The sequence below is a fragment of the Centruroides sculpturatus genome, unplaced genomic scaffold (assembly GCF_000671375.1).
Source record: "Centruroides sculpturatus isolate CEXI.00-Female unplaced genomic scaffold, Cexi_2.0 scaffold1891, whole genome shotgun sequence".
NCBI lineage: Eukaryota > Metazoa > Arthropoda > Arachnida > Scorpiones > Buthidae > Centruroides > Centruroides sculpturatus.
Genome location: NW_019386194.1, coordinates 66,836 through 83,811, shown reverse-complemented (window position 1 = coordinate 83,811; position 16,976 = coordinate 66,836). Strand labels below are relative to the sequence as shown.

Sequence of the window (16,976 nt, the reverse complement as noted above, 5' to 3'; positions counted from 1 at the left end):
TTCGTACATCGTACAGTTGATGACCACCTCACTATGCAGTAAAACAATAAATCATTGATTTGCTCAATTAAATCGAGTTCAGCAATGAAATTTCGAAACTGACGGTGGTATTTTGCATTGGTTCGAATAAAATTTTCGATTCTAATCAGCGGTATAAACACGTGATTAAAATTGAAGTATTTGGAAATTATAAATTAATGTGTAAAAAAAAAAATGTAGAGTGTGCTAGCATCAAATTTTAAAAACATCAGGTGCTGCTTGGATGCGCTAACTCTGAATTTTTAAAAAATAACAAATATTTGTATTTATTAGTTAAGCCACAATTAAGATCTTGAAGAGCTATATGCAGCTCACGAGCCACAGTTTGGGCATCGTTGTTCTATGCTGTTACGAACTCATGAATGATGATGAAAGAATATTACACCAAAATAAAATCTACTACTGTACTTCAAAATCGAATGTATGATCGATTTCAAATCGATTTTCAAGAATTTTGAGAGCGTATTGTAGAATTATAATTTATAGTAATTTTAGTTGTAGCATTGTTTTCATTGTAAATCGCTATTTAACGAACGACTTCTACAAATTATTTTTATTTAAAATTCTTTCCTCAAAAAACATCAAAATAATTTTAAATATAAACCACTTTAAACTAAATTTATATGTAATTGTGTAAATAAAACAGATAATGCTATTTCCATGGCTCAGCGATGACGGAAAATCTTAGGCAAAGATGAACATTACAGGTATGTTTTTGAAAATCCAGCGGTTTCATCTGTATCAAATTTTCTGCAAGTAATTACTATATTACTATACAAACCATACATTCGTCCATACAGTATTCATAATTTTTAATAATTTGTTTTAAGAATCGATAAGCCAATTATCCTTTATATCCATTGCAAATATTACAAATTAACATAATCCGTATTCCTGGACTAATGCAAAACTATACACTATTCAGGATAGTTTCGAACGTAAATCTGTATGGGGACGAATTGCAAATATTATTAACTTTAATTTATATATATATATCCTTTCTTTGAGGTAGACGGAACTGAAGAATAAATTTAAAAGTTTAGATAGAACGATTTCCGTATTTGTTATATTTAGATTATATGTTTGACATTAGATAAAATGATGTAATATTTATCATAATAATAATAATAATAATAATATCTCATTTTAGGCAACTATTTCCATTCATTTGAATCATACCTATTAGATTTACTGTATTATATACTGTATTGTACATTTATTCATACAATACTCTTTTGTTTTCTTCTGATTACCACAAATTTCTTTATAATGGTCTTTCGCTTTGTAATCATTTGGACCGTTTATTTTGAAAGTGGTGTAAGTCCATTTTTTTCTTCTTTCGAGATATTTAAACATTTGCATTTTAGTTGATTCAAAAATATAAACAAAGTGTACTAAGTTTGACAATGTTTCTATGACTTTAGAAATATGTAAGTTGATTGCATAAAGACTTCTATGTGAATTTATCCAAACTAATATATTCTTTCTGGGCCATAAATGGACTTACACCACTTTCATAATTACTAAACTGTAAAATTCATTAAATTTCTATTATGTAAAACTCAATGTCACTTGAAACACATTGCGTTTTATTCTGATTTTGTTCATATATAATAACAAGAAATAAAATAGTATTGTTTATTCTGAACATTAAAAATATTTACTTATTGTTAAACTATTTTATGATAAATTTATCATTATTATGAGCTTACCATTAGACACTGCTTTTCATTTAGATTCATTACATGGATTTTTTTCTAGTCCATCAAATTGTACATTTGTTGGTAATATTTACAGTTTTACTCTTCTGTTGTAAGGGGCTGTCTTTAAATGATGTCCACACTGAAAGGGAGGGAGGGGTTAAGACAAGTTGGACAAGGAGGGTTGAGTATTAGTGGACATCCATTTATTTCATTAAATTTTATACAATATGCATTTTATTATATTTATTTCAAAGTTTCTTGTATGTTTCATTTCTACTTATGGTATCTATCATTCATAAAGTGATGAAGGTTTTAACAGGGATAGAGTTATGTTGGACATCCATAGAGGGAAAGGGGTTACAAAAACTTGGACAAACTGGGACAAGAGGGAAAAGTAAACATTTCAAGAAAACTGCACATGTAATTTATGGATAGCCCAAGTACTTAGACTGTAGAAAATGGACTTATACCACTTTCAAAATCAATGGTTATGCAATGTCATTTATCGATAAATTTTCAATTGATCAAAGCTTATGGTTATTTTAAAATGTTAAGTGTGAATTGTTTATAAATAAAAAGTTCACACTAAATTGTATGTATATTATGTGTTTTCTCAATTTTTTCCAAAAATGGACTTACACCACTTTCAAAATAAACGGTCCATTTATTCTGAAGTGATGTTTCTCACTCATCAACGACATCATCCAAAACAGAAAATGATAACGAAGAAAGTTTTCAGTATCACTTCCATAATTTTAAGGTCGAAAATTCCTGAAATAACAAGAGCTACGTTTTTTTTTATAACCAGTGCAATTACTAACGTATTGGTTAGAAAAACACGATATAATTTACAATAAACATTCGTGTTATTTCACTCGAGAAAATTTCTCCTTTCGCTTCATATTACGCAATAAAAACTACCTGTTTTACGAAGAAAATCGTTGCAAAAATAAATACAGTATTGTATAAACATATAAATATTAGATCTTTATTTTGCGTAAAATTAAATAAATATAAATAAAATAACGATATTGCTAAGCACTAATATCTGTAAAGAGTATCTACTAATAACGGTTCATTTTCTAAATAAATCGACTTTATTATGATTAAGGCCCACTAACAATGAACAGAATTGAAAGCATTGTTAGTGTGTCCGGTCCAAGAAAATAATCATATTGGCAATAATAATAGTTTCATCACGTCACTATCAATTTCTATTTTATATTGATTGAATTGTTTTAAAAACTATACTGTAATAAAATAAAAATAATAGACTTTGTTGTGTATTGTTACATGTTTTAAAGTTTCAAAAAATATCAAGTAATTTTTCAAAATTTTTTATCTCAGAATTGAAACGTCGTTTTTTTATAAAAAGTATTTTTAACTATACAACTTATAGAATATTCTATTTACCTTATCGCCGTCTTCCTCTTCAAACAGATTTATCGTTTTCATTTAATAAGAATTTCATTTTTTGCATGACATGATTGACATTCGTTCTACTGAATGATACAATACATTATTCATACGAGTGGAATTAATGTTATTGGGAAAAATTTATAAATTCTCATTCATAAAACATATTTAATTCATGATTTCGCCCGATATAATCTCTACTTTGAACGGCGATCTTCTTCGTCTCTCGAGTTATTTACACGCAATAAATGATAAGAATGGTTATGTCAAAGTTAATGATGGTTTTCATTTTATATACGAAAAATAAATAAATTTAATATTGGCTACTTATCTGTATTTAAGTTATATAAAATTTTAATATATTTGGAATCTTTCTAAACATGTTTTGAATTCTTTTATGAACAGTAAAAATTAAAAACAAAACTTCATCTTATTGCAATGATTCCATTAGAAGATAAAACAGAACTTTTTCTTTTAAGATTTATAAAGCTTAATTTTAAAATTTGTTATTTAATTTTGTATTGTAAAAATTTCCGATAAAAAGCTCGCGAGTTATTAAAAGCTTAAAAGCATTATTAGCTGTATTTTACTTAATATTAAGAGTGCTTCGGAAAAGAATTAAATTTTTTTAAAGTTTCGACTCAAAAGAGTAGTAAATTTTATTTTTTAAATTATAGTATGGTGGAGCCGAGATATCGCTAATACTGTATCGTTAGTTTATCTTACAGAACAGTTTAAGCTGATTCTGCAAGACTGGAACCTTTTCTTTTCTGTTTCGGGATTTCTTCATTTCTTTCTTAGCTACTATGATCCATTCAATAAAGATGATAAGAATTTTTAGTGCTTTTGACTAGTGAATTGTTAGATGTGTAAACTTACTATTATATTTTCCAAAGCCATGTATGAAAGACTTTAAGCTTTTCTTAGTTATTTCCTGTAAGTTACCTTTAAGAAAATAATTGTTACCTCGTGTTTTTAGTTTTCATTTCTAAGAATTCGAATAAAATTCATAACTATAATTAATTTACGCATTTTTAATGATTATATTTTAATTAATCTCTAAAATATGCTGGGATTTATTATGGCTTTCAATAATTTTTAAAGTATAATAAACATAGGCTATTTGAGAGTGCTTAAAATTTTTCTTTTGTCATTATTATAACGAACTTCATTATGAATACTAGCTGTGAAAGATTATAAAGAAAATAAAATTACAAAGTTTCTCATCTGTTGGTATATTTTTAAAATTATCCTATGAATTTTTCTCGTAAAAATTTAAATTTTAGAAACTAAAAGATTTTATATTTTTATACATGTTTTTTATTATGTTTTTCAATTATTGAAATAACTGAACTTAGTCAATATTCACTAACTGAAGCAATTAAAGAAAATGAGAAACGAAATTTTATAGTATTTATATAGAGAAATTTAATTTTTATTCTTTTTAATTTAACATTTTTTAGAAAGTTTCTAAAACTTTCTAAATTTTAAAAGGTTTTGAAAACAATTTTAATTTCTTTTCGAAACCTTCAAAATTTGAAAATTTTTAATGTTTTAGGCTAATATTAAAATTTATTTTTTTTTGCAATAAAAATACCAAAAAGTAAAGTTAACATTTAATGAGACTTTTCTTATTAATAATACAATTGGAATTATTTAATTAAAAAACTTAAATATTTCAAAAGGTTTCTAAAAGATAAAAATATGAAAATTTTTAATACGATGAGAACAGAAAACGAGCGGCGTGTTTGAGCATGTTGCTTAATTAATAAAGCGATTTTAATACAGCTGCATAAGCAAACCAACGACGAAATCTGTTTTAAATGAAACCTGCTATGTCATTGACTTTCTTGTACAACAATATTAAGGCTCCTTAACAAAGCAACGGGTTCATTGAGTTTAAGGCCACTTTCAGACGGGCTACTCTGTCGCTCCATTGAGAGGCACCACTCAGTAGCGTATACCAGCGACTTCTATGACGTGTTACCAGCTGGACGCTGCCACGTAGGACGTATCCTTAGACGCGCCATTACTCGGTTGTCATGGATAGACGCCACTTGTGGACACCCACGTCTCTCTGCCACAAAAACGCGCCACTAACGCATACCTTCAAAATACAAGGATTTCAATGGAGAAATGAGTTGATGATATTGATTAGTATCGCTCAATGGCGAGATAGACTGGCCGTCTGAAAGTAGCCTTATTTTAAACCAGTAGTGCCCAAACTACGGCCCATGGACCAAATCTGATCTATGGCACATATTAATCCGAAGCGTGAATATATTTGACAGATCGGATATGATAAAAATAGATCTACTTTCTGTATACGGGATCGTCCTTAAATTATATAATGCTATTTTTATACTTTTCAGAGTCATTTCACTTCCCGTAATGCTCCGTAATGTTGCCACACATACTCACTTCTAAAATGACGTAACGTATATCCCGATCAATCTCCTTAACTCCTAATGAATACGTATGTAATACAGAATACAGGGTACTAAACGTTATATTATTTTATTAATTACATGTGTAAAGTACAAAGCAGTGAAATAAACAGTACAGATGGCTACGCAACACTTCAGGAACAAAAATGAGTCATTCTGTTACCCAGCATTGAGATCCTAGCATTCAGTAAACGTTTTTTATATCTATCCCCCATCCTCTTGTAAGACATCATAATGATTACAGTACCTGAATACCCATCTACTCATATTTGTGTTTTGTTATTTATAGGCAAACGTATATGGAATATACAGTACTCGGCATTCTTCTCTGTTAAATTTGCAAATCACTGCCATTGTAAATAATATTATGTACATAAGTTTGCTATCGTGTTTTATTTTGTAGCCCGAGCTGGGCATTCTGTTCAAAGGTTATGCTGTTATATTTTGCTCTGTACTATTTCTGTTTGTGTCTATTAACCCAGTAAATGCATATGCGCGTCAGGGACCCTTCCTCTTCTATCTTCCTTTCTTCCCACTTTTCCATCCCCTTTGGCCTCTGCCACCAGTACTTTCTCTTACGTCTACTTTTTTCTCACTTCTTTTCACTCACTTTACGGAAATACCTCTGAGTAACGCCGTCTATTCTTTACTATAATACTATATGGGATATACAAAATATTTGTGGCTTGTCTAATTACGCGTAATTTGACCCGCCAATCGAAAAGTTTGGGCACTACTGCTTTAAGCCAACTTTTTATGAACATTTGAATATTTTCAGAGAAACTAACCATATATACTTTTTACAATTTTCCAATACAGAAATAATTCCTTTTAATTAAATATATTATACAAAATAAGTTATAGAAAATTTTATATTTAATGTAACTTATACATTCTATCTAGTAAGTTCAGTATTATAAAAAAAATCCAAAATTCTATTTATATTATTCAGATCGATTAGATCAATTCCGTTCCATCTGCTATCATTATTATCAATAACTAGTAAGAAGCTCTTACATGGAACAAAAATGTTAAAGTAATAAAATTCTAATATCTACTCCTACGCATCCTTTCAAGATTGGCCGGTCGATTGCTAAATTAGATTAGATAAAAGACAATTTTAAAAAATTGTAATCGTTTAAGAAATAATGCATTTTAAGCTTAACAATTATCTACCAGCTTTTCTAATTTCATTACAAAGTTATTGATAAGAAGACTCATACGAACGGTAAATTAATCTAGCATGAATCGTAATAAAGAATAAGGAGGACGTCAATTATTCATAAAAGCAATATCTGTCATTATCCAGTTCTGTTATTAATAATTTCATCGATTTGTTTTTTCGATAAAATTATTTTATATCAAAATATAATGTCTACGTAACTATTTTTATATTTTAATGTATTTGAGGTTGTTTATACTTAAAGCAAAATATTTGTTTTAACACTAAACATTATTAATTTATAATGGTGTGTCGAAGTTGATTTTAATTTAAGAAGTTAAAAAAGAGATGTTTTAAACATCATTTATATGTTCTTTTGGTAAAAAAAAAAGAGTTTTAGATATAAATTTTTTGATAATAGTAATAATAGCGTAATGTTTAATGCATAATAGTAAATATAATACAGAAGCCCTCGTTATATCGCGCTTGTCGGGAGACAAAGAAAAAGCGTGATATATCAGGCGGTGTGGTATAACCGAGTACTAAAAATTCTGGGCTTAAAAATTACTAAATAGACTATACATGCTATGGAATCTCCATCCCCTATTCTTTCATTAAGTGTTTCTGATATAAAATAAGCTTAATTTTTCAATACTGAATTTTATTCATGGTTATATCGTATTAATTGACGTTTACGTAAACATCGATACTATAAAAGCCCATTTAGCATTATTGTTTGTTAACAATGGCATTTAAAAATAAACACTCTCAATATAAAAACAAAATATCAGTTACGATTTATTATACAGTGCTATATTTCATAATAAACCGCTTATTAAAAAATTCGTATAATTTATATTTTTGAATAGAAATTGTAAATACAGTAATTGAAAATACAGAAATTTAAAAATTAAATATTCAACATATAACAGAACATTAAAACTTATAAAATTACAGAGTAAAAATTCCCTAAAAAGCAAATTAAAATTACTATTGAATAAAAAGTTTTAGAGCTTTCAGCTCAGAAATAAAGAAATGTTTTCCTTACACATTAACGCGGTGAATTCGAAATTTCACACTTTTATGTGAATTGATATAATACCCTCAATTTACATAAAGGTGAATTGTGAAAATTCTGTGAAATTTCGAATTCATTGAAACTTGTAAATGAGAAGACATTACTTAAAACCAATTAATATCAAAAGGAAACAAATGATAATTGTTCTGTCTACCTGTTTTGCTTATTTATATGTTGACGAATTTATTGTTTCACCTGCAATTTTATTTTAAAAACTTTTCTATATAATTAATTGTTATAAAATGCTAAAAAACTTAATTTTTGGAGAGAGGATGAGTTTTATTTAAAAAATTGTAAATTCTAATAACGATTAAAATCTTCATTAAGTGAAACAGGACTCCAGATATGACACACGACCCCCTCAATCTTTAACCATCAAAATTTAATAGCATCGACCCCCTTAATACACAAACCTCTTTGCAAAATTTCAAAAATTTTCGACATAAAGCACAGGAGTTATTAAGCTTCAAAGTGGATGAACAAAATTGTGCCCCCCCACATATATAAACATCCATACATACAAAAAAATCCTCTGAATCTTTTGCATTTCTCGACGTTTCAAGGTCCTCTGAGTCTAAAATATAAAAATCTTGGAAAGATCATTTTTTGACCGATCGTCATACTTTTCTTTTGTTATATATAACAACAGGGAAAGTAAAACGAGTAAACACGATCAAAATGAAACTACTGAAAATGAGAGATTAAATCGAAGTCTCATCTTTACTTATCAAAGAATCTACAGCGGTAGAATCTAATGACAAAACTAAAAACATCACAAAGCCTATTATGTGCTAGTATTTATTGATTAAATATTAAATATTATGTATTAAATTTAAATAAGTTTATTTATTTTAGATTTTGAAAGTTGCGAATTATTTAAAATACAATTTTAAATAATTCGTAAATTATTAATAAAAGAATCTTCGTAATCTATCTTTTTTTTTTTTTCTCACACATCTCAGAAACACAACAAACTTACACAATAGGGTTCATTATAATTTTGAGGCTATTCTCAGCCTTATTAAATAAAACTTCTTAAAATCATCTCTCTGGAGATGATACAGTGTAAAAATATATCATTTTTTTATCAATTGGTATTTTTACATTACTGTTTCTTATATTACTCAGACTTTTTAATTGTACATTCGTCCTTGGAATTATTCTGAATACGTTAATTTTTTACACGGTATCTGTCTATAGGAGGTAGCTAATGTGACCGTACAGTAAACTGGTTATGATAAAAGCATCTAGGTCGATATTCAGTTTTTCTCATTAATTTCAGTTGGCGAACATCGCTATATTTATTTGGATTATTTATGTGAAGTAAGAACGTCATTTCGTATGTTATATGAGTAGCTGGCACGCTAGAAACATGGAGATAGAAACCTTTATTACCAACTTCGTATCGAGGGCGGGGCAACCGAGCCACAACAAATTCGATATGTAAAACCAGTAGACAAATATTTTTTAAAATATTAAATAAGTAAAAAATATTAGTTTTTTTTATATACAGTATTATATTTTTATGTGTTATTCTAAAATGTTAGTACTCACTCCTAGAAAAGGAGGAATACAAATTCAAGTAGTTTATTTAATAGATTATAATAGTTAAAAATAGTTTTAAATAGAAAACTTTTTAAAAATAATTGTTTTACATTCATCAATATGTTATTATAGTTAGTATTAACATTAAAGTTGTTTTTTCTAAACTCTGAAAATTTATCACAGACAAATATAAGGATTCTACATTTTTCCATACAAAGAAAAATTTATTTAATCCAAGCTGTATAAGATATTTTAAAACATTAAAAGTAATTTTTTATTATATAACGTTAGTGGATTGCAGATATTCTGTATTAATGAAGGCTACAGGCTAAGTAAAATAAATATTTGCTATTCTTTGTCTATCCTTACGATGTAAATTATCTTAAAACTTTTAAACAATTTCTTTGATTTAATTACAGTATGATTTCAGAAGCTTGCTCTAATTACTCCAAAGAGAATTTAATATTCTATTCAGTTCTGTGTACCAATTTAATTTTTTTTCTTTTAGAACTTACTTCTAATTTCGTTTAAACGCCAAATTCTATTGAGAGTGGATTGTTTAATGTTTTTTGTATTGATACAATATTAAAAATTGATTCTAATGTTTAGAAATTCTAATTTATCTTTTATTGCATATAATATAATTTATTTACATTGAATAACTGTTTAATACTGTGTGTGTAATTAAAATGAATTAATAAATCGAAGTACCCCCTTAACAGAGCACCGTAGAGTAAATGAATCAGAATACTATGTAGTTTCTTATGAATAGGAATACTGAGACTTTTTATTAAATATGTTAATCAAATTCTCTATTTTATTCATAACAATACTTTATTTTTATTTTTTATATGATTCTCAGAAGTCAAGGAATTTGTTATACTGATTCCGAAATATACAGTACAATCTTTAGTCATTTCCATTTGAGAATTATCCATAAAAAATTTATCTCCTTTACTATATTTAATATCATTATTTTAATTTTATCTTAATTATTTTTTTAATCATTGTGAGGAATTTCGTCAATATATTTATTTTTCCTCCGCATATGGAAAATAAAACAATTCCATCGGTACACAATAGAAAATGCATATCTTTACTACTAACCTCAATTAATCCTCCATCACTTTATCAAACTCATTTGTTAAATCTTTCAAGCATAAAATAAATAGCATAGGGCTTAGTGGGAAGACCTAACTTCAGTTCGTACTTTTTTTTTAACATGAATTTTAGCTTACAAGTTTGTAAACAGTGTTTCTATTACTAACCGAAATTTAAGTGAAATTTCGAAAATATGTAATTTAGAAAACAATCTCTTTAGATTTACAGAGTGAAATACTTTACGAAAATTTACAATACAAGCAATTAATGTATGTCCATTTTGTGTAATTGGTTTTGTATTAACGAATATAATGCAAAAACTGCCAATACTGTACTTTTCCAATTTGAAATCCATATTTATTATACTTTTTTCGGATATTTTTCATACGATTTTATCAAAATTGATATAGGGGAGACCGGGGCAACTTCGGCATGCGGGGCAAGTTTGTCAAGCGCTTTTTTTCAAAAACAAATTAAAAGGAGACTTTGGTTATAGGTTGAGCAGTTGAGTTTTATTGGTGGCTTGTTGAGCGTAGTGTTTTTACTGTTCTCCAACAAGCGTAGTTGAATTAATAAGCAAATTTTCATTTTCGTTCAATTCCATATTATATTTTCCTTCCATTTATATTGAATTGGCAGGTTTTGTTATAATTCCATGATAACGAAAGTTACTTTTCCTGTTAGAAGGATGTAACTTCAACTTATTCACGTTGCCAGATCGTGGCTTGTCATTCTGTTCTCAGGGTTGTACTTAATGTTTCGAAATCATGACTAGCGGGGTAAGATCGGCAACATAAAGCCACATTAGAAGCAAAGGATAAAAATCAAACAGATGATAAATGAAAACATGTTTGCATTTGTTATTCATGTATATGTCTTTGAACTTGCATTTCGTTGTAATAATATTAAATGGGTGTTGGATTTGTATTTCTTTGTTTTAATAGTGAATTCCAACTTATACATTGTTAATAACATAATTTTATGTACGTGCCTATCTTGCCCTATTACTGTTGCCCCTATACCCGGGGCAACTTCGGCAATTTCTCTCTTCTTGTAAAGTTGTAATTATTTTAATTATTTTTATTTCCAAACTGATTTTAACCAGTTCTATAGTAAGGTAACATTCCAATAGACAATATGCAAAGCTTTTTTTTCAGTTTACAGCAGTATTTATTACACAAAATTTAAGTAAAGCTTAACATGCCGATCTTGCCCCGGTCTCCCCTAAATATTTTCTGGATAACAGGTAACAAAGAAATGGAACGATAGTTACTCGGTTCATTTATATCTCCGTTTTTATATAGGTATATTACTTTCATCTTCATTTTTTCAGTCTTGAATTATTTCTTTGTTATTAATAATTTCGTTAAGCATTGTAAATAAAATCGTAAACTTTCTACTAAAAATTTTAATAGCGATACTGGATCTGAACTGTTCTTCATTTTTTTCTAGCACTTCTTGTAGTTTTTCTGGAATAATTTTTATCCAAATGGGACCTATTTATATAATCCAACAATTTAAATTAAACGATAATAAATATATTTAAAGTTTGTCTAAACATTTGTCTAATGAGATGTCTTTAATAAAATTTGGCATATTACAATGATATTCATTTATTCGCTTTCAGAATGTCTTTGAATCCTTAGTCTTTGTAAGACCGTAATTTTTCTTTTTTGTCTATATCCAGTGATTTAAACTTATATTTTATTTTTAGATATTTTTGTAGTTCTAGAAATGAATTACTTCTGACAAATTTACAGACTAAGTTTTCTTTTTCTTTTTTTAAACTTTCTTACAATATTCATTGAACCATGGAGATTTGTTGTTATTTGTCATATAAAAATCAGGTTTGCAAATTTTATATATCAATAATTGCACAATGTATAAGAGGTACGCCATAACTCCAGCACACGGTTTATTGAATCAAAGTAAACTTTTTCTCCCAGCCAAAGAAACGTAAAGATTCATTCTAAAAAATATTCATCAATGAAAGAGACCATATTTTCGATCATTTTTTCTAACGAATTTATTTAATTTTTCTATTTCCTGTACCGGACTTTTACATTGCATCTTGATAGAAAAATAATTACATTGATCTTCTTCTAATACGATAAACTTTTGCACGCTTAATTCTTGGGATATTAAACAAAAATCTATTTTATATTTAACTTTTCTCTTTCCGGAATATAATATGTAACCGCCGAATTTTACTTCAACCATTTAACACCAACAAATCATGACGTTTTTTAAATTCTATTAAGTTTCCCTTTGTAGAGTTATAAATTAATCTTTCAGTTAAAATTGCATTAAGAAACCTTGAAAGTGAACCTGACAATTGTCTTATAATCGCATTGAAATCTCCCATTATTAATATTTCATTCAATCCATCTACGTAGTTTTCCATTAGTAATTTTATATCTTTAAAGTAAAAGTTATTTTTCCTAGAATATTTGTAAACTAATAATAATATATTTAACTTCTTAAAAAATCTAATATTATGTATTATCACTGCTATGCACTCTGCACATGAGTCAATTAGTTTTGGAGAAGCTAATCCTAATTGATAACCATTGCATTCCACTCGATGACAATCATTTTCTTGTTACTGTGCCAGCTACAATAGATGCAGCAGTAATAAGAAAATGAATGTCATGGAAATAATATGTTGTAAAACAACAGTTGCTAAACTTCGTCCCATGAATGTACTGATGAGGATCGGAAGAGCGAAATGCAAATACGAAAAAAATAAAGAAAATAATAAACAGTAATAACTTAAGTAATAAGTAACAATTTTTAAAGTATTGATATTTTTAATACCGGTTTATTGTTTTTAACATTTCACCTTGGATGAAGAGTCGGAAAAACACAAGAGAGAATTTTATCATAGTTTTATCAAATTTTACATATTTTTAATATAATTTTAACGCTATGTTTGTTTTCTACGATTTATTTTTTTCATGATTTTCACTAAATGTTTTCTACGTAATTGAAATTTAGTTACCAAATGTGCAGATACAAAGTGATTTCTGAGAATCTTTAGTCGAATATTTCAGTCATTTTTTAATATTGTATTTAATTACAGACTTTATTCAGTTTAATACAATGTTTATTCAGTTTAATACCCCGTGAACCTGCTTTTCTTTTCATTTTATTAAACGCTTTTATTTAACTTGCTTTGCATCATATTCTCAAATTTTTTAATTCAAATTTCACTCACTTCTAATTAACATAGAAAAATGAAACTTTGAGGACATATCTAAGTTTCATCTTTCATACCATAACTATGCATTTTAATGAAGTTTTAGGAGATGGCCCCACTTCCACATCCTACCAGATGAAGAATTTAATCATAATGTGGGTGCGTGAATGCATTCTAATGATGTACAGTATATGTTGTTGGTGACTCGACGCCACCATCCCCAATTCCAAACTCGAGAAACATGACCAATAAAAGTGACTTTTCTATTTTTTAAAATATATCAAAGTTATTTCACACAATAGATATTAAAGTTATATTATTAATCAAGTAATCAATTTAGAAATATATTCCTTTGAGTTTATTTTCTGCATTATAACATAGTTAAATAGCATAAGATTTTTTCATTATCTCATTAGCTAACCTATTCATATAAAAACCTGAACCTGTATTGATTTCAAAAAATAATATATACAAATCTATTGCTGTATGAGCCAAAATGATTGTATAGAATAATAAATTATACTTCTTGTATCATAAACTTAATTTATCAACTGCTAAGACATTATGAAAGAATGTTTAAATTTCTAAATTACTCTTTTTTTGTTAGATAAAATATTGAATGGTATTGTATTATTATTGAACGCAATTTTAGATAAAAATATATATGCCATACAAGGAAGGCCGTATCTTGCGTATAAACTTAGGGCCTCGTGTTATGAATGTATGGCTCGAGGAATAACATTTTTTCATTTATCAGTATTTAATGACGAGGGAGGTTAATTATGTTATATATTAGTGCTACAACAAGTCTAAGTCCAGCCCTGCATACAAGTCATTTTTGAAAATAGAAACTTCTCAATTTTTTTCTAACATAAAGAAAATCTATTATCATTATTTTAGAATAAAATTTTCTCATTTTTATATTTGCATATAATGCAAAAACTGCACAAAATTATCAATAAAAAATAGCAATACTAAAAAAATTTAATTTTAAAAATTACATTCTATTTATTATTGCCTCTATACAAGAATTTTACAGCCTAAACTGTTCAATGTAAAATAACACCGAAATTGTAGAGCGTATTAATAAAAAAAAGAAAAAAACTATTTTTTTAAGATAAAATTTGTCATTATATTTTAAAAGTACTTTCAATACGATAAAATTTCATCTAAAATAATTTTTATTTATTTATTTAATTGAAAAAAGAAAATCGAAAGTACAATTTCCACGCGCGAATTGTTCGAAATAATGAAGTAAATCCGTTAAAAGAATATAAAATTACAATATAAGAGAGAATTTTTATGATGGAACTCTTTTTGTAAGAGACGAATAATTCCTAAAAACTCTTGTGATAAGGTTATTTACCCACTAAAAAAATGTAGCCATCGTTTGTAATGGAATCACATTCCTTAATCTTATGATTACTGATAGATGCATTCAGAATATAGCCATTTTCCAACTAACGACTGAAATTATGAAAAAAGAAACACACTCAATTAATTTTTTGTGATAGAAAATCTTACGTTAATCCTAAACCGATCGAAATTTTTGTTTTAAAAAGACGTTCGAAGTCATTGCACTTCTTTCCGGTTCGATATATACCGAAATTTTAAGTGAACAAAGATGACATTTTCTTGTATCGTGTATTTTATTATGAAAAATATGTTTAGTTTATATTTTATAGTTTTTATTTTTACAAATATCAATATATAAATAAAATTATTATTTCATAATATTATTCATTCTTTTAAAGAGGAGATTGAAAAATTAATAGCTTCTAAAGATTAAAAACTTTCGTAAACATTTCTAAATAACAATAAAATTTCATTTTGATGTGAATTTAAATAGTAGTCTACTTTATACATTTAATTTTTCATTCTAAATTTCCTTCGGTTTAATTTATTATTCTTAATATTAATGGAATCCTTAGTTACTACTACCGCATTTCAGCCTACTGTTTTGTGGGACCCGGAATCGAATTTGGGAGATCGAAAAACTCAGGAATTTTTAGAAGTGATCCCTTCTAGATATATCGGGCCAATACCAGGCAGCATCATTGTGTGCCTTGCCGAATCCTTAGCTGAAAATTGGGTCTCTTAGTATACTTAATTTAGTGCCTACGGAGCGAAAAGAGACAACAATGAAAAAACTCCGTATACAAAAATTATTAAAAACGAACTAGAGATTATAAATATAATTTTTATTTTTATCATACGATTCAGTAATTGTCTATATTTAAAATGTAATAAATAATTTCATTAAAAATCACATATATTTTAATTTTATAATTAGTAACAAATATGAAATATTATTCTAAGTGAAAATAATTTGAATTATTTATTTTTGAAGCATATTAATATTATTAGTATTTATTATTATATTATTCGTATTAATATTAGTAATATTGTTAGTAGTATTAGTAGTTTTAAATTATATGCATAATTGGCTGATTTTGTAAGAAAAAAATTACCCACTCATCTTACAATATTTTCAAAATACTTACATGTGAAATCAAAAAGAATCTTCATCTCTGAAATTTAAATGACTTATTAAATTATGAAATGAATTTGAAATGTTAAAATGTTGCTGGAAGACGAATTTGTTTTTTGGGGAAATGCTCCCTTATCCACCAAAACAATCTTTTTTTCTCGTCCTGAAGGAGTAAAAAGACTTTTTTAAGCCTGTCGTGGGTTTGGCCAGACCATCCGGGTGGTCAGAAACGGAACCTGACATATTTGGAATGCCAAAAATTCCTAGGGTTTTTCAAACGACCGAAATCAATTGCGAAGTCAATCCCAGATTGGTAGATTTATACCTTAACCTTCAGCCAACCGTTAAATTTATAATATAAAATTCATATTTTAAAATGTAATCACTTAAAAATTGATAATCATTTTAAAGTGGCATAAGAAATAAAAAAAGTGAAATTATGAAATATTTTATTATTCTAATATCCAAGGGCTTTTGCTAACAATAATGTACTTTACTACTTCCTTGATTATACGGAACGTTCTAAATCGTAAGCTATCGGGAATTGACATACTTAACTATCAGAAAGAAGAATGAAATTTCTTTGGGCGGACAGGTAATTTATGAGCTAAGATTTCTGCTTTGGGCGTAGTTTTGTTTGTTAATAAACTTAGAAACTCATTTATTACACTAACACGAATGGAAGAAGGTAGGTTATATGAATCTATATTACACCAATAAAGTCTTTCTAGTTATGTTTATTTCCATAGAAATTGTGATGTACCGTACATATGTATGGCATAATTATAAAATGCA

The 16,976-nt window shown here is 27.3% G+C and overlaps 1 long non-coding RNA gene across 1 annotated transcript; it reads left to right on the top strand.

Moving 5' to 3' along the window:
- Positions 1 to 1,475: 1,475 nt before the first annotated feature.
- On the top strand, positions 1,476 to 13,216 carry LOC111614022. Its single transcript, XR_002754864.1, has 3 exons — positions 1,476 to 2,298; positions 8,299 to 8,300; positions 13,205 to 13,216. It is a non-coding gene; the product is annotated as an uncharacterized LOC111614022 (long non-coding RNA).
- Positions 13,217 to 16,976: the final 3,760 nt, after the last annotated feature.